This window comes from Myxocyprinus asiaticus, chromosome 29, assembly GCF_019703515.2.
Source record: "Myxocyprinus asiaticus isolate MX2 ecotype Aquarium Trade chromosome 29, UBuf_Myxa_2, whole genome shotgun sequence".
In the NCBI taxonomy this organism is placed as follows: Eukaryota; Metazoa; Chordata; class Actinopteri; order Cypriniformes; family Catostomidae; genus Myxocyprinus; species Myxocyprinus asiaticus.
Window position 1 is genome coordinate 42,925,732 of NC_059372.1, and position 19,415 is coordinate 42,945,146.

The window sequence follows — 19,415 nt, forward strand, 5'->3', positions numbered from 1 at the left end:
CTGCGATGGAATATCTGGTTCAGTCGATGCTTTATTCCTAACCAATTTAGCCACAGTACTGAATAAACACCTAGGATTGTTGTGGTTATTTTCTATGAGTTTGCTCAAATATGCTGACCTGACAGCTTTTAGTGCCTGTCTGTAGCTACAGACACTATCCTTCCATGCACCGCAAAATACCTCTAATTTTGTATTCTTCCACTTACGTTTCATTTTCCAAGCTGCTCTGTGTGAGTGTGATCATTGTACCATGGTGCAAGACTTTTTTATTTTATTTTCTTTAATGGGGGGGGGGGAGAGCACACTATCAAGAGTGCTAGAGAAGAGTGTCAAGTTCTTCTAGACTTTTTGGCTTACTGAGTATGTGAGACAATTCTGGAAGATTATTAGTGAAGCTATCTTTAGTAGTTGAAAGAATAGTTCTACCTGAACGATAGTGTGGTGTAGATTGAGTGACATTAGCTGATTGCAACAAACAAGAGATGAGGTAATGATCTGAGATGTCATCGCTCTGCGGTAGAATTTCTATAGTATCAACATCAACTCCATATGACAGAATTAATTAAATCTAGCATATGATCATGGAGATGAGTTGGTCCTGTCACATTTTGTCTGACTCCAAGGGAGTTGAGAATATCAATAAATGCTAATCCGAATGTGTAATTTTCATTATATATGTGAATGTTGAAGTCACCAACAATTAAATCTCTATCTACATTAACTACTAGATCAGATAGAAAATTTGCTAATTCACCAAGGAAACCAGAGTAAGGCCTGGGTGATCTATGTACACTAGCAAGGGCAAAAGATGACAGATATTTTTTATTTATATCTGACGGTGTCATATTAGCCATTATTAGTTCAAAAGACTTAAACTTATATCCTGTTCTCTGAGCAACACCAAAAGCTTCACTGTAAATTGTAGCAACACCTCCTCCTCAACTCTTCAGATGAGGCTTATCTTTATAACAGTAACCTGGGGGAGTAGATTAATTTAAACTAATATATTAATCTAAGCCAGGTTTCAGTCAAACAGAGCGCATCCAAACTATGATCTGTAATAATTTAATTTACAATTAGTGCTTTGGTAGGAAGAGATCTAATGTTTAGTAGCCCTACCTCTTTATATGATGTTTATCGTCACTTTTTATTTTTTTTATTTTTTTTTTTTTACGTTTGACCTTAATCAAATTTTGTATAAATGATTTAGTGAGAGTTTTGTGTTTAGTAGTTCGGGGAACAGACACAGTCTCTATATGATATCTAGGTGATACAGTCTCTATGTGTTGTAGTTTATGTGACCTGTGTGACGTCTCAAGGCAGCTAGCAGACGTTCAGATTAACCAGTTTGTCTGTTTCCTGACCTGGGCCCCAGTTAGTCAAATACTATCATTATTAAGACAATGAGTCACATTACTAGAGAGGAGAGCGACACCTTCCCTGCAGCGATGGAGTACCTCTCTCTTTAGCAGGTCAGGTCTACCCCAAAACTCTTCCAATTGACTATAAATCCTATGCTATTCTCCAGACACCACTCAGCCATTCAGTGACACTAATCTACTATAAACCTTATCACCATGATGAGTAGGTAGGGGGCCCGAGCATATTACAGTGTCTGACATTGTTTTTACAAGTTCACACACCTCTTAACATTATCTCTAGTGATCTCTGACCGGCGAAGCTGGACATCATTAGTGCCGACATGAATAACAATTTTAGAAAATCTACGTTTAGCATTAGTCAGCACTTGACATGCTCTGGTACCCGAAATGCATTTAACAATAGAGGCTGGAGTCTCTATTTCCACGTTCCTTACAATAGAATCACCAATTATTAGGACTCTTTCAAAATGATTCTCAGTGGGTGCATCACTGAGTGGGAAGAATCGATTGGAAACCATAACAGGAACGGGAGAGTGGTGTCGCTTTGCTGAGCGAGTATGTCGCTGAGACGTCACCCAATCGGCGTGCTGCAGGGGCTCTAGAGCCGGAACCAAAGTGTGTGTGTTGGTTGCTGTTCTACCCTCATCCGAAACAGTATCTACCAGCTTCTCTTTTTCACTGACCTCCACTAGTGTTCGGATGCGTGCCTCTAACTCATTAACCTTGTCTGTGTAGCCTGACTAATTCCTTACATTTATCACATGTGAATCCCTCACTGCTGATGGAAGAAGCTATAGTAACATGTGGCATGCAATGCAGGAAGAAATAACATGAGCTGATGCCATGACTTACCACAATTGTTTGTTGTTGTTGTTGTTATGTTTGTTCTTGTGTGCCGAAGATTTGAGATTGATGTGGTTCCTAATCAGCAGATGTTTGAGATTGATGCAATAATCTGTGCAAAACACAGTGGAGAAAACGAATCCACACAGTCGAGACGTGAGGTGTAGATAAGCAGAAAAAAGAGGAAAAAAGAAAAATAACTTTATGCCTCATTCTATGAGTAGAATTCACATGAGGTCAGTAAAAGAAGTTGTTTTAACCACTCGATGATTGAAAGTAATATATATGCAGTAGAAAATGTTTAATTTGTCTTGTTTAGATTCTGAATTCATGACGCTAATGCCTTAACAAGCTACATGCGGCCATAATATGTGCCGATTACACTCTGTTATTGTAATTTATGATGACACTGATACTACTGCAAAGATGAATGTATAAAGGAGTGTTAATGTTCAGAATACAGACAAAAGAATGATGATAGGCATATCTTTGGGCAGATGTGTGAATGGCTTTTGCTGCAGATGGCACATGAGTGAATGGGCACAAAAGAGTATTTGAGTAGATTTTTTTTGTGATTAACATTTTTTGTGATTCATACAGTAAATAAAGAAACGCAAAACATATATACATAGAATCAACATTTAACCCCCACTATTAACCCTCGCCCCCCAATCCCCAACCCCGCCCTGACCCTCAACAAACATTCCTGTGGTCACACATGAGTATATACACAAAAAAACAAACACACACACACACACACACACACACACAAAAAATATATATATATATATTTATATATAATCACACACATTTATACCTATACCTCTCTCTCCACTGCCCCTCCTCGAGAGCCCTCCAAAAACTCCAAATAGTTGCCCCATTTCCCAACAAAACAAATCAAAGTTACCCAGCCTTCTAAATGACACATCCTCAAAAGCCGCCACCCTCCCCATCTCCGTGCACCACTCCTGAAATAGGGGCACTCCAGCTGACCTACATCCCCTTAAAACAGTTTTACTGGTAATCATTACACTGGTCAGAACCCAATTGTTTAGTGTTTATTCCCCACATTGATGACCACCCCATCGCCCAAAACACAGAGTCTGGGGCAAAACGAAATCCAAATGCCCAATATGTCACACATAAAACTCTGAACCTTCAAAAAAAAAATCTTGGATCTTAACACACCACCAGAAACATGGGTTGTGTCTCCATCTTCTGATTGGCATCGCCAGCAGGTGGGTGTGTCTTTAAGACCAAGCCTATACAATCTAGAGGGGGTCCAATAGAATTGATGTAAAATCTTGAATTGCATAAGGCGCACCCTTGCATTTCTAGATGCAGACTTCACGTTTTTTAGAATCCTAGCCCACACTCCCTCCTCCAATACCAAGTTTAAATCTTTCTCCCATAATCTCTTGATAGAAGTTAAAGCTCCGTCCCCAGACTCTGAATTAGCAGGGAGTAATACACTGATGCCTCATGACCTTTTCCAAAAGCAGTAATCACCATTCCCAGAGTATCTGCCGCTTTAGGGAGGTGTATGCTACTCCCAAAAATAGTACAGAGCAGGTGGCGCAGCTGTAAATACCTAAAAAACTGAGATTTGATAATCCCAAAATGTTGAATCAAATTTTCAAAAGATCTCAACACTCCACTCTCATATAGGTCACCGAGTGTATTAACCTCCCCCACAATCCACTCTGACCAGCAGAAAGGGGACTTATTAATACATAATTTTGGGTTCAGTCATATGCTTGAGGCAACATTTAAATAAATATCAGAATTAAACACTCTGGACACTTTTGTCCATACCGAGAGCAAATGTGAGATAACAGGGTGTAAATTCACTTCTCCTGTTAGTTTAATATAAAGGCTTTGCAGTGGCGAAATAGGGTCAAGAATTTCCTGTTCAATACAAAACCAGGGAGGGGCTCTCTCAGGTGGAAGAGACCAATGAGCCAAATGTCTGAGACCGAATGCATAATAATAAAACAAAATCTTGGGTAGGCCTTGCCAAACTTTCTCAATCGGCCTATGCAACTTACTGAAATGTAGTCTGGGACATTTACCATTCCAAATAAATGACTTTGCTATGCTATGAAATTGCTTGAAATAAGAAAGGGGGATATCTATAGGGAGAGACTGTAGCAGGTAGTTGAATTTTGGAATACAATTCATTTTAATAACATTAACCTTCCCAATCATAGATAAATGTAATGAAGCCCACCTGCCCACATCGCTCGAAAACTTTTTTTATTAAATGGTCAAAATTAACTAAATCACACAAATTTGCTGGTAATAAAATACCCAAATACTTAATGTCCTGTTTGGGCCACTGGAAGGCGCCTGGCGGAAAAGCTGTTACGGGCAGTACGCTGTTAGAGCCAAAGCTTTGGAATTAGACCAATTAAATCTGTATCCTGAGAATTTAGAAAAGGAATTAATAATTCTGTGGAGGCAAGGCATAGATCTAGTTGGGTCGGAGACGAATAATAAAATATCATCTGTGTAAACAAAAGCATATGCGCCACACCTCCCACCACCACCCCTGGAAAATCATCCTCCTTTGTTATTGCAGCTGCTAATAGTTCCAGGGCAAGGCAAAACAATAATGGGGAAATAGGGCAAACCTGCCAGATGCCCCTATCCAGAGTAAAATAATCTGAAATTAATCCATTTGTTTCTACCACCGCTACCGGGTGTCTATAAAGTAACTTAGTCCAACCAATAAAAGTATTCCCAAACCAGTACATTTCCAAAATCTTAAAAAGAAAATCCCATTCTACCATATCAAATGCCTTTTCGGCATCAAGTGAGATGACAGCAATCAGAGTCTGATCATTCGCCACTGACCACATGATACTGATGAAATGCCAAATGTTATCAGAAGAGCTACGGCCCCGAATAAACCCCACCGTTCACCGCGTCTCTGAGTGATAAACTAACAGCTGCTTTCTCTCCCACGATCGCGAAACCGGCTTTGGTGCTGCCACTTTATTCTCTCTCTCTCGTACTAACCACACACACACACGACCCCTCACAAACATTCCCGCACACACTTTTGGCTAGTAGATAACTTGGTGATAAAGCTCAGATTTGAGCAGAGACACGCGGTAAACGGGCAGACGCCATTGATTGGCTTCTCTCCGCCCACATTCGTGGCCATATTCTCTGGCCGGAAATCTCGCGTGACATACTCTCCACGAGAGTCACGTCCGCCATTTTGTGTGCGTCACTCCTTACACACACACACACACAAACACCCATTCACAAAAACACACACATACCTTCCTCTCATGTGTTATAGGCTTATTTTGGTTACCATATCTAATCATGTCACTGTTTAGTTTGTAGTTGTAAGTCGGAAGTTTATTGACTGCATTGTATTGATTATTAATTGATATTACTGCATCAATAAACTTTGTTATATTTCAAAGAGAAGTGTTTTGGCTTGTTTTGCATACACCTGTGTCAAGGGCTGGCAGGGGATGTCAGTGCTCGGATTCAAGCCTTCATTGTTTCTTGTTGAAGGTCGATGTTCTCCGGACGTCGATTTTCCTAAGAGAACAATCTAATATTGAGACTGTTATAATGTCTGGTTATTAGTCCCTGATTCCAGGGTGGTGCCCCGGTGATATGAATCCTTATTAATATTCTATTTATTTTTGATAATTGATAATTATCTTTGATGATTGTTGAATTTGAAGGATTAATAAGCTAGTGTTAATTCTAATCAATGTTTCATTGATTTTAATAATTAATGATTATCTTTGATAATAATTAATATTCTGTTGAATTTGATAATTGATGGTTATCTTTGTTGATTGTTGATTTAAAGGATTAAAAAGCTAACTTTGATTCTCATCAATGTTCTATTGATTTTAATAATTAATAATTATCTTTGATAATTATTGATTATTGCTAATAAACAAACCCGCTCCTGAACGTAGCGCACAACATTAATGGTGCCCCGTGTGAGACTTTAAGGAGTTAGATTCTATTATTTAATGTAAATATGAATTAATTACTAATAAGAAATAATTATTAATTATTTCTGATAGTAACACTGATCTAAACAATCAGTAGCACCTACACTGTATGATCCGGCCCCTAAGCACCGCCTTAAGTGCCTCCCAAGCCACGCCCACAGAGGATACTGAGGACCAGTTGGTCTCCATATAAACACTGATTTCAGCCTTTAACATTTGTTGGAATTCAGGATTTTGCAAAAGGGATACATTAAAGCGCCAACTATATGATTTCCTCTTCTCCATATGTGGCAACACCTCTAAACTCACCAGGGCGTGATCTGAGACTAAAATGTTTTCAATTGAGCAATCAACAACAGATGAAATGAGGGACTTAGAGATATATATATATATATATATATATATATATATATATATATATATATATATATACATAAATCTATTCTAGAATAAATCTTATGGACTGATGAAAAAAATTTATAATCCCTTCCAGATGGGTTCGAAAGTCTCCAAATATCTGTAAGACCAAGATTTTTACACATCCTGTGAAGCGTCAATGTTGCTCTAGGGGGCTTGCATACTTTTGCTTCACTATGATCAAGGACTGAGTCCATCAAAAGATTAAAGTCTCCTCCCAATATTATATCATGAGGGGTACCAGCGGCTTGCAACATCCCTTCCAGATCTATAAAAAAGCCCTGATCATCAGTGTTACGTGTGTAAATATTAGCCAAAATAAGACATTTCCCCTGAATTTCTATTTTATCTTTAATCTGTTTGAGAAATTTGAATTTTAGATGTTTATTTATCAATATAATGACCCACCTGTGCTTACTTGAGCCAGCACTAAAGAAAACATATCCACCCCATATCTTCCCAAATATTTCAGCTTCCTGTGGGGAAAGATGCGTTTCTTGAAGAAACACTATATCACATTTCTTACGCTTAAGAAGAGAAATAGCCTTCCTTCTTTTTATGGGATGCCCCAACCCATTCACATTCCATGTGGAGAGAGATAATCCACTCATATTAACAACTGATGTATTGATATAATAAAAAAAATTGTGTGTCAAAAGCAAGATTATACAGACCACATTTCCCATTAATGCAACAATCAAACCCTGAACTTCCCCCCGAACTAAACAAACAGAAAAAAGAAAAATGTGCGCATTAACCCCACGCACGACAGCGCCTTACCGGCGTCAATCCCTCTAAACTCAAAGAGTCCATGTACGCATGCGAGAACCCCCCGCAACAACTTTGTCATTGGATTACTCAAATACGGTGCTTCTGCACAGGTTTTGTGAGGCAAAATTACATAACAGAAAATACTTTGTAAAACAAACCCCAGCCAACAGGCAGAATAACACAAAGAACATGTAGATTCATTCACAGAACTGTCTTGAATGTGTGTTCCTTCACAAAACAAACTCCAGCTGATATAAAGCTGTTCAGTTTCCTTGGACAGACAGACAATTGTTCAGTGAGCCGGCTGTTATGAGTGCAGCAGATGACGTAATCATTCCAATGTTCATTAAAAATACTCCATAAAAACAAACTCCAGCCAACAGGAAGCATAAGCATAAAGAACGATCAGATTCATCCACAGCTGACCCAAAGGAGTATTATTCAACAAAACAAACTCCAGCTGCTAGGCGGAGCCAGCACATAAAGAAACAAAACAGGCATCCCGGTTCCTCGGATGATCAAGTGTGTATTGAACGAGTCAAATTCACTCGGAGGCCACATAAAAAAAATACATCGTGACTTACTCAGTCTGACAACTTTGTAAAAGACATCCTTTATGTGAGCATGTAGATATTTTGCGGTCATCCATAGTGTCCATTCTCAATCTGGCCGAGAATTTCAGTGTAAAAGCAATCTTCCGTCAATGCAAAAGTTTCTTGGAGTGTCATGCCTCAAAACAAACTCCAGACAATCGAGACACTGAACAGCGAGTCAGTTCACTCACATAAGAAATGCCCAGTGGTTTACTCACCCATAGCTTGTATGAAGGCCAGTGCCTTTTTGGGGCATAAAAATACTTTGCTGCCGTCCTTGGTGTCTATTCTCAGTTTGGCTGGAAACATCAGTGCAAAAGCGATCTTCCGTTGATGTAAGAGTTTCTTACATTCCTTGAACTGGGGGGGGGTCGTCAACAGGATCCAGCAGGTGGTGGTGAGCTAAGTCCCAGACCCTCTCGCTTTCTCTGAACCAATGGTCGACTGCTGGGACGTCAGATGGTTCACCGGACCAGGGGAAGAGAGGCGGTTGGTAACCGAGTATGCACTGGAAGGGTGTGAGGTTGGTGGAGGGTTGACGAAGGGAGTTCTGTGCATACTCAGCCCAGGACAGGAAGCGACTCCAGCGGTTCTAGCGGCGATGACAGAAGGTTCTAAGGAAACGGCTTACCTCTTGAATCTTCCTCTCTGTCTGCCCATTACTCTGCAGGTGGTAACCAGATGAGAGGCTGATGGACACTCCCAAGAGTGAGAAGAAGGCTCTCCAGACTCTGGAGATGAATTGGGGACCACAGTCGGAAACAATGTCTTCAGGGATCCCATAGTTCCGAAACGCGTGGTTGAAGAGGTACTCTGTGGTCTCCAGAGCGGTGGGCAGACCCTTGAGGGGGATCAGTTTGCAGGCTTTAGAGAAATGGTCTATAGCTACCAGCACGCAGGTATAACCCTCAGAGGGAGGAAGGTCAGTGATACAGTCATCCCCTAGATGTAAGCAGGATTGGCGAGGAACAGGCAGCGGAAGGAGTTTGCCAGCCGGTAGATGTCATGGTCAGGTGGCTCACCTGAGGACGGGGAGGTCGAGTGGGACACACAGAGATTACGTGTCCCTTACCACCACAGTACAGGCACAGACCCTGGCTCAGCTGGCGTTGGTGCTCTACAGTGGAAAGACAAAAAGCATCCGTCTGCTTGAGCTTGCTGCTAGGTTCTAGAGAGTGGAGAGGGGACCTCAGTGATGGGATAGGCAGGGACTGCAAGGTGGGTAATTCGTTGAGGCAGCTCTTCATCCAGATGGCTACTCTGATGGAGAATTGAATGAAGCGCTCCAGCCCCATGGTATTGTCATATGATGAGAGATGCAGCCACAGTTTGGGATCGAGTCCATGGCGATAAGTGGTCAGTAGAGCGGACTCATTCCAGCCAATAGATGCTGCCAGAATATGGAACTTTAGAGCATAGTCATTAATAGAGGACTGACCGTGACGAAGTTTGAGAAGCTGTTCAGCAGCTGATGTGTCACCCTCAGAACTTCCAAACACCTCCTTAAAGTGCTGAACAAAGCTATCAAGAGACTGTATTACTGGACTTTTCTGTTCCCAGAGTGAATTGGCCCATTGAAATGCTCTTCCAGACAGCAAGGAGGTGACGTAGGCCACCTTCGACCACTCAGTGGGGAATCGATGTGGCTGCATCTCAAGGGCAAGCGAACATTGGAGTAGGAAACCACAGCAGTCCTCCTCCATTCCTGAGAAGGGCGCTGGATTGACCACGGGACTGGCGGAGTAGACCGGTGAAGAAATTGCGGAAGTGCTGGGAGCGGGTGAAGACGAGGGATTTGTGGGTTCAGTGAGTGCACACCGTAGTGTGTCAACCAGCTCCTGGATGGGATCCGGACCTGCTGGGTTCATGATTCTTGTTGGTCTGGTCTTCTGTAACGTATACTCAGACTCGAGGATGATGTTTGAACCCAAGCAGGTATTTATTGACACACAAACAAAGACAGCAGGTAAGTGATGACGTGACAGTACTGGGTTGCAGTGGTGATAGTTTACGTGATGAAGACTAATGCTGACAGAGATGGTGACTTTCCTTAAGGTGGAGGGTTTGCAACAACGAAGCTTATGTTGAGGAGATGGACACTGGAGTCGCTGGAGAGGAAACGTTTGGAGTAGAAGAGATGCTGGAGAGGAGAGGAATCATTAATGCTGTAGATACAGGTAAGTAAGTCTGTACACAAAGTTGAGACCAGACACAGAATGGAAGGGGAGTGAGGTTTATATAGAGGGGTTGATTGATGCAATGATTGGAGGCAGGTGTGGGTGATCAGTACTCAGGAGAGTGAGAGGGTTGAGTGAAATTGGTAGGTGGGTCAGAAGGATCTGTGACAACTACTGAGAAATGTAGTTAAACTTATAGCTTCACTGTTTGTAGTAATGGAACTTCCCAACACTGGAAATAGAAATGTGTAAACATAATGACATTGACTTTGGCAAGATTGTTTTTTTACTGAGTGGTTGTTGAATTGACAAAATGTAGTTGATATTTCCAGCAGAACTGGCCTTTTTCACACACACACAAAACAAAAAAAAAAACCCTGAAATATGTGACTGCAGGGTACAGCTACTTCTGCTATGGGTTTGCAGCTATTACTGCTGGTCTGTTATCCAGAGTTTAATTGACATTATCCTACATGTCAAACATTAACTTTACTGCTCTCAGTTTTATGATGATGTCAGGAGTAGGAGTTGCAAAGATTAGTCGAACATAGTAACTAAAGTAGACAACACTGTAAACCTGAAGTCGCCTAGTTGCTTTCCACATGATTTAGAAAATGCGTCTGTAGGAAATACAGTAGGTGGCGGATTTCTGAAACGTAGGATGGCAAGGGAAGTCTAATTCATGTTAATGAAGTAAAGCTCTACCTGATTTGTTAGGTTTAGGGGTTATAAGTTCTCTGACCAATCAGGTAGTGCTTTCCTGATGAATATTACTTAATCGTCCAATCAGCTATTGGTTTACTCATGAATATAAATGACTCTTCCCCTGCTTTCTACATTTCGAAAACTTGTCAGCGGGTGTGGAGGGCGTTGGCTCTACATTGAAAGGGCGAAGTGGCTTAAATGCACTTTGATTAATATGCAGATTGATCTCACAGTGAAATCGGAAACAGTAGGTTGACTTTTCTTATTTTAAAATCGGTCTGTGCTTATCGAAATTTGAAACACTACCCCCCAGTGGCCAAAGCGGTAAGTACTGTTGGACGTATGGGGACGTGTGAGCATCATTTTCCAGGTCAAAAGTCCATGGAGGGGCGCCAAAAGCAAGTTGTAAAATGAGTTGTTTTCAGCTGTATAGGATGTAATATAGTAAAGAGGAATGCATATTTTATAAACTGTACCCCCAAACTTAAACCTAAACATCTGCCCAAATTGGCAAACCTATATTTAAGAAAGGGGACTGGAGAGTGTGTGCCAACTACCGGGGTATCACACTTCTCAGCATCCCCTGGAAAGTCTATGCTAGGGTGCTGGAAAGGAGACTCGGCTCGATAGTTGAACCTCAGATTGAAGAGGAACAATGCGGATTCCGTCCTGGCTGTGGAACAGTGGACCAGCTTTTCACCCTCTCACAGATAATTGAGGGGGCATGGGAGTTTGCCAATCCAATCTACATGTGTTTTGTGGACTTGGAGAAGGCCTACGACCGTGTTCCCCAAGAAATTCTGTGGGAGGTGCTTCGAGAGTATGGGGTGCCGGGGCCACTACTACTACAATTCTGAGTCCATGGTTCTCTCACAGAAAAGGATGACATGCCCCTTTCAGGTAAGGGGAGAAAAATTACCTCAGGTGGAGGAGTTTAAGTATCTTGGGGTCTTATTCACGAGTGAGGGGAGAAGGGAGCGTGAGATCAGCTGCAGACTGGGAACAGCGGCAGCAGTAATGCAGTCACTGTACCGGAGTGTAGTGGTAAAGGGGGAACTGAGCCATAAGGCAAAGCTCTCTATTTACTGGTCGGTCTACATCACTAACCTCACCTATGGTCATGAACTCTGGGTAATGACTGAAAGAATAAGATCATGGATACAAGTGGCTGAAATGAGTTTTCTCCACAGGGTGGCAGGCTCCGTGACGGGTGAGGAGTTCGGCCATCCGGGAGGAACTCAGAATAGAGCCGCTATTCCTCCGCATTGAGAGGAGCCAGTTGAGTGGTTCGGGCATCTGGTAAGGATGCCCCCTGGGCACCTCCTGTTGGAGGTGTTCCAGGCACAGCCAACTGGGACGAGACCCCGAGGTTGGCCCAGGTCCTGCTGGAGAGATTATATCTCCCAGTTGGCCTGGGAGTGGCTGGGGATCCCCCAGGTTGAGCTGGAGGAAGTTGCAGGGGACAGGGATGTCTGGGCCTCTCTGCTCTCCCTATTGCCACCGCGACCCTAATGGACTAAGCGGTAAAGAAAATTTGGATGGATGGATGATGCTGGAGTTAATATGTTGGTCAAATCCGCTGTCTTTGTGGCTTCTGTTCATTCTGGTGGTACTGAGGTTTGTGAAAAGCAAATGTCTAATATTGACTGTTTGTCCTCATACTGTCCTTTTATTACAGAAGGCTGCGTGTCTCTTGTTGGCAGTGATGAAGAAATTCCTGATAAGAACTTATGTGATACAGGAGCTATGGATTGGTAAAGCTCTTATCTGAATTGATGCAGGGTGAAATTGTCATGGGAGTGCATCCAGCATTACCAGTTGAGGGCGTTCATATTATTTTGGTAAATTAACTAGCCGGTGAACGTGTGTGGGCTAACTTGCCTGCATCTCCCATAGTTTCATCTAATGGTGCTCTAGTGTTTGAACAGTGCCCAGCGGTTGTAGACATTGTGTGTGTAGTAGGGTTGTGCGGTATACCGGTACTAACGAAATATCGCTATACCAAAAAATTTTAAACGGTACGATATCATCTTGTTAATTCCGGTACCATGCTGCCATTAGCAAATGTAATGTATTGTGAGAGTTTTGAGATGAAATTAAAGACTATTTGAAAATAATTATAAAAAGTCTCGATATGGCCAAGTGTGATCATTAAATAGCAGAAGGCTATCATTTAATAAAATAATATACAGTCACATGCGCACACACACACACAACACACACTACTACTTGATTTTCATGCAGTGTGTCCAATAGTATCCATCTGCAGAGCCGCAGAGCAGTGTGTTTAGTGTATAAACAGCTGTGTACTCTTAAAAGACCTTTTTCACCTGAGATTTCAGCTTGTGAGTCACGGGAAGTTTGTTATAATGAACCCTTCAAAAACAGGACATTTAACAGAAAAAGGCATAATTTTTATCTATAAGACTTTATTCAGTTCTTTTTGTCAATAATTTTCGGTGTAATTTCATTAAAAAATCAGAGTTTTTTTTTTTTTTTAATTTGTTGCCTAAGTATCGAGTTAGTATTGATACTGAGGTCCAGGGCTGGTATCATACCGAAGCCAAAATTTGGGTATCGGAGCAACACTAGTGTATAGCAACCTGTGCTGTGACTCAAAGCACTAAGAGTGAAATGGTTGATCAACCAAAAGTGCTGTTGAATAAACTGTGTATTCTTTGCCTATGCCTGATATACTGTATCTGCTTTGTCTATTCCTGTGTCTGCAGATGAGTTGGGTAAAGAGCAATGTTCTGATTCATCCTTGGCTGAGCTGTTTGGCAGTGCTGTCCTTGAGGATGAGGTACCTAACATTACTCGAAGGTATTTTTTGCAGGATGGGGTTTTGTTGTGGAAGTGGGTCCCCCATGGCAACGATTTTGTTGGGGATGCTATTGTTCAAGTAGTGGTTCCCACAAAATTCCGAATTAAATTGTTGGAAGTTGCGCACGATCAGTCTGGTCACCCTGGAGCGTGTAAGACTTATGATTGCATGTTACACCAGATATTTAAGTCTCTCATCCGTGCTTATTGTGTACAATTGGACAGGGACTGGGAGGAGGGTTTACCTTGGCTGTTATTGGCCTCACAAGAGGTGGTACAAGAAAGTACCGGGTTTAGTCCCAACATTCGTGGGCTTTTGGCTGTGCTGAGACTCATTTAAGCCAGAGTGTTTGCCAGAGTTAAACTCGAAAAACATCAAGAAGTTGTGAAATATTTGAATGATCGCACAGTCGAACGTCGTATTTTTGAACCGGGAGACCAAGTTCTTGTTTTGCGCCCTTTAGTTTGCTCTCCTTTTGAGGCTAAGTTTGATGGCCCATATGTCATGGAGCATAAAGTGAGTGATGAAAATTACATGATCACCACCCCATTACGGAAATATTTTGCCTTACAGGTAATGTATAGGGATATCCTTATTGTTTATGTTTGGCACATTGTGTTTTTTTTTTTTTGTTCACAAGGATTCTTGACAGAGCCCCTGTCTTATGAGGAGGGGTGTGACGGCCCTGTGTCTTGTTTGGTATGTGGTTTCCAGCACAGGCTAGATTGATTTCTCTGCCCAAATTGTCTCATTGCACACACCTGTGTTGGGCACCAGTACTTCTTTAAAAGGAACCATGGACTGGTCCACAGGAGAGACAGAGAAGGGGCTGCATATTTTGTTTGGACTTTTTCGTTTGCAAGTTTAATTTTGTACACTCACAACATCACTACAACACATTACATTTCCATGTATTCATATTGCATAACATCACTGACTTTACTGACAATTACACATAACATACGTTTTTGTTGTTTTTTTTTTTTTTTGTACTTTATCTTTTGTTAATAAATCCTTGAGTTTATTTTTGGCAAAACTTGTGTGTCCATCTCTTTTGTTGCATCCTTTTGAGCCATGGGTCGTAACAGTGAGTCAGTGGCGAGGCAAGAAATCTCCAAGTGGGAGGACCTTGGTGAGTGTACCACTATACTGTGCCTATTTCATTGTGAATATTATGAAGCATACCACTTTCATCAGCCTTTTTGAGTCAGTATTCACTCATTTACACAGCCTATGACATAGATGCACGATTACTGGTTCAAAAACAATAAATAGTTGATGAAGTTTATTTTTAGTGAGAAACCCCCCGGCTCAAGGCAGAGTAACATAAAATGGGGAGGTCACACATGGATTAATAAAAAAAATCAGAAATGTTTATTTAATATTCAAAGTAACATAATCAACTTTGTTGTAAGAAAAAAAAATAAAAATAAAAAGGATGAAGTAGAAAATAATAAATCATGAAAAATTAAGTACAATAGACAAACCCAGGTGCTAATCTTCCTCTTTTTCTCATGTAATTCATGAGAAATGTAATTTTCATCACTCACTTTATGCTCCATGACATATGGGCCATCAAACTTAGCCTCAAAAGGAGAGCAAGCCAACTAAAGGTGCATTACTGCCACTAACTGGACTGGATTTTGGAGCATCGAAGATAGGAAATAAAAAATAATAACCTAAATTCTGTAATATAAACTGGTTTCTTTTAGATATTACAACAGTGCAACATACACTATGGACTGACCAACAGAATATTGTGAAAGACTTTGCAAAGATATACTGAATACTTTGTTTCTTAAATTTTGTGTCAGCTTGTTTTTTTTCTGCATCACATGCTTTACAAGAGAGGAGAATGTTCAACAGTTTCTGGCTGGTTACAGTGTATACAGTTTCCTGACACTTTTCCTTATTATTCAAAGTGAACTGTTCAAACCAGAATGCCCTACAGGGACGGGTGATAATTATGTCTTCTCTCCTTGTCCTAAGGCTGCCTCTCCCAACCTGTTTTTGGATACCTTCCTTGCCAGATTTTGTTAGTGAACACACTTATCAGTCCCTTTAATTCAGCTGTACCAATGTCTAAATCTACCACTGGAGTACATAACGCTTGCTTTGCCTGATGATCAGCCTCTTTGTTCCCTTCTAACCCTGTGTGAACATTCACCCACAGGAAGCACAGGACAAATGCCTAAACTATTAATTCTAAATATGCTCTGAAGTATTTCACAAACTATATAATCTCTGAACAATGGCTGTCCACTTGCCAAACTTATCAGTGCTGAAAATGAGTTAGAGCAGATTAGTGCATTCTTTGGCTGGACTTCCTCAACCCATTGCAGAGCTATCATAATAGCCAATAATTCTGTGGGAAAAACTTATCTAAATGTGATCTGTTGTCCTTATAAACTCAGCAAAAAAAGAAATTTCCCTTTTTCAGGACACTGTATTTTAAAGATAATTTTGTAAAAATCCAAATAGCTTTACAGATCTTTATTGTAAAGGGTTTAAACAAAGTTTTCCATGCTTGTTCAATGAACCATAAACAATTAATGAACATGCACCTGTGGAATGGTCATTAAGACACTAACAGCTTACAGACAGTAGGCAATTAAGGTCACAGTTATAAAAACTTAGGATACTAAAGAGACCTTTCTATTGACTCAGGGTCCCTGCTCATCTGTGTGAACATGCCTTAGGCATGCTGCATGGAGGCATGAGGACTGCAGATGTTGCAATAAATTGCAATGTCCATACTGTGAGACACCTAAGACAGCGCTACAGGGAGACAGGAAGGACAGCTGATCGTCCTTGCAGTGGCAGACCACGTGTAACAACACCTGCACAGGATCGGTACATCCGAATATCACACCTGCGGGACAGGTACAGGATGGCAACAACAACTGCCCGAATTACACCAGGAATGCACAATCCCTCCATCAGTGCTCAGACTGTCCACAGTAGGCTGAGAGAGGCAGGACTGAGGGCTTGTAGGCCTGTTGTAAGGCAGGTCCTTACCAGATTTCACCGGCAACAATGTCGCATATGGGCACAAACCCATCTTCGCTGGAACAGACAGGACTGGCAAAAAAATGCTCTTCACTGACGAGTCGCGGTTTTGTCTCACCAGGGGTGATGGTCAGACTCATGTTTATCATCGAAGGAATGAGCGTTCCACTGAGGCCTGTACTCTGGAGCTGGATCGATTTGGAGGTGGAGGATCCATCATGGTCTGGGGCGGTGTGTCACATCAACATTGGACTGAGCTTGTTGTCATTGCAGGCAATCTCAATGCTCTGCGTTACAGGGAAGACATCTTCCTCCCTCATGTGGTACCCTTCCTGCAGGCTCATCCTGATATGACCCTTCTTTACCCATTACCTGTAAGGCTTCTTGTTCGGAGCCTGCGAAGATGATGAGCTCTCGAGTGCAGCATCGGAGAGTGGGCTTGTCCAGTCGGACGCAGAAGCCTCAGCTGGGCTTCCCCCTTCGGGGATGATTGCCCAGTCACAGGCCGATGCCGAAATGATGGACATGCTTTCCCGGGTGGCCACGAGCGTCGGGTTAGAGTGGAACCCTCCGCTCTCCCCTGAACCCTCACGGCTTGATGATTGGTTCCTGGGCTCGCGGCACCGCTCAAAGCAGCCATGCCCCGCTCCAGTGCCATTCTTCCCGGAAGTGCACGAGGAGCTGACGAAGTCGTGGGAGGCACCTTTTACTGCCCGGCCCCGAATCCGCAGTTCCCCCGGTCTCACTACACTCGATGGTGGGGCGGCCAGGGGCTATACGGCGATTCTCCCGGTGGATAAGGCGCTCGCGGTGCACCTATGCCCGCAGAGCGCTGCCACCTGGCATGGACTCCTTAAGCTCCCGTCCAAGCCCTGTAGGCTCACGTTGTCCCTGACGGCTAAAGCCTACAGCGCTGCTGGACAAGCCGCCTCTGCCCTGCATGAAATGGCTCTCCTGCAGGTCCACCAAGCCAAGGCATTGAAAGAACTGCACGAGGGTAGTTTTGCCCCAGATTTGATGCAGGAACTGTGCTCGGCGACCGACCTCGCTCTCCAAGTGACGAAGGTCACGGCGCGGTCTCTCGGGTGGTCTCTCCTAGACTCAGCATGGCCACAACGTGGTGTGGCACCTTGAGCTCCGCCCCGCCACGAGGCCTTACCTGCCAGTACATCTGACGACGTTGTCCCCTTGGTCCCCCTTGCGCGGAACTTGGACGCGTGGCTCGCGCTTTCCAAGCCGTCGCGATGGCTGATCCGGACCGTCCGACTCGGCTAAGCTATTCAGTTCGCCAGGTGCCCGCCCAGGTTCAGCGGTATTCACTTCACCTTGGTCAAGAGCGAAAACGCTGCCACCTTGCGTACAGAGATTGCTATCCTCCTACGGAAGGGCGTGATAGAACCTGTCCCTCCAGCAGAGATGAAGAAAGGGTTTTACAGCCCCTACTTCATCATACCGAAAAAAGGCGGTGGGTTGTGGCCAATCTTGGACCTGCGAGTACTGAACTGGGCTTTGCACAGACTCCCGTTCAAGATGCTGATGCAAAAACGCATTCTGGTGAGCGTCCGGCATCAAGATTGGTTCGCGGCAGTAGACCTGAAGGATGCGTACTTCCACGTCTCGATCCTTCCTCGACACAGACCCTTCTTGCGGTTTGCATTTGAGGGTCAGGCGTATCGGTACAAAGTCCTCCCTTTCAGCCTGTCCCTGTCTCCTCGCATCTTTATGAAGGTCGCAGAGGCTGCCTTTCCCCCGTTAAGGGAGGTGGGCATTCACATTCTCAACTATCTTGATGACTGGCTAATCCTAGCTCACTCTCGAGACATGTTGAGCGCACACAGGGACATGGAGCTCTCACACCTCAGCAGACTAGGGCTTCAGGTCAACTGTGAAAAGAGCAAGCTCCTCCCTGTTCAGAGCATCTCTTTTCTCAGTTTGGAGTTGGACTCAGTCGGTGTTGACCTGTTTGAAGGCATTCAAACAGAAAACAGCGGTTCCACTGAAACTTTTTCAGAGGCTTATGGCGTCCTCGGCGGTGGCCACCCCACCCGGGTTGATGCATATGAGGCCGCTTCAGCACTGGCTCCAGACTCGAGTCCCGAGATGGGCATGGTGCCACGGGACACATCGCGTGGCCATCACACCGGTCTGTCACCATCTTTTCAGCCCTTGGACCGACCTCTCGTTTCTACGGGCAGGTGTTCCTCTAGAACTGGTCTCCAGGCGCGTCGTGGTCACGACAGACGCCTCCAAAATGGGCTGGGGCGCTGTTTGCAACAGGCACGCAGCCGCTGGCCTCTGGACGTTTCCGCGACTGCATTGGCACATCAACTGCCTCGAGTTGTTGGCAATTCTGCTCACCCTGTGGAGGTTCTGGCCGTTGATCCAGGGAAAGCACATGTTAGTTCGGACAGACAACATGGCAACGGTAGCATATGTCAACTGCCAAGGCGGTCTGCGCTGTCATTGTATGTCACAACTCACCCGCCGTCTCCTCCTCTGGAGTCAGCAGCACTTCAAGTCGCTGTGAGCCACTCACATCCCGGGCAACCTCAACACTACAGCGGACGTGCTGTCATGGCAGGTTACACTCAGGGGAGAGTGGAGACTCCACCCTCAGATGGTCCAGCTGATTTGGAGTCGATTTGGACGGGCACAGGTTGACCTGTTCACCTCCCAAGAATCCTACCACTGCCCGCTCTGGT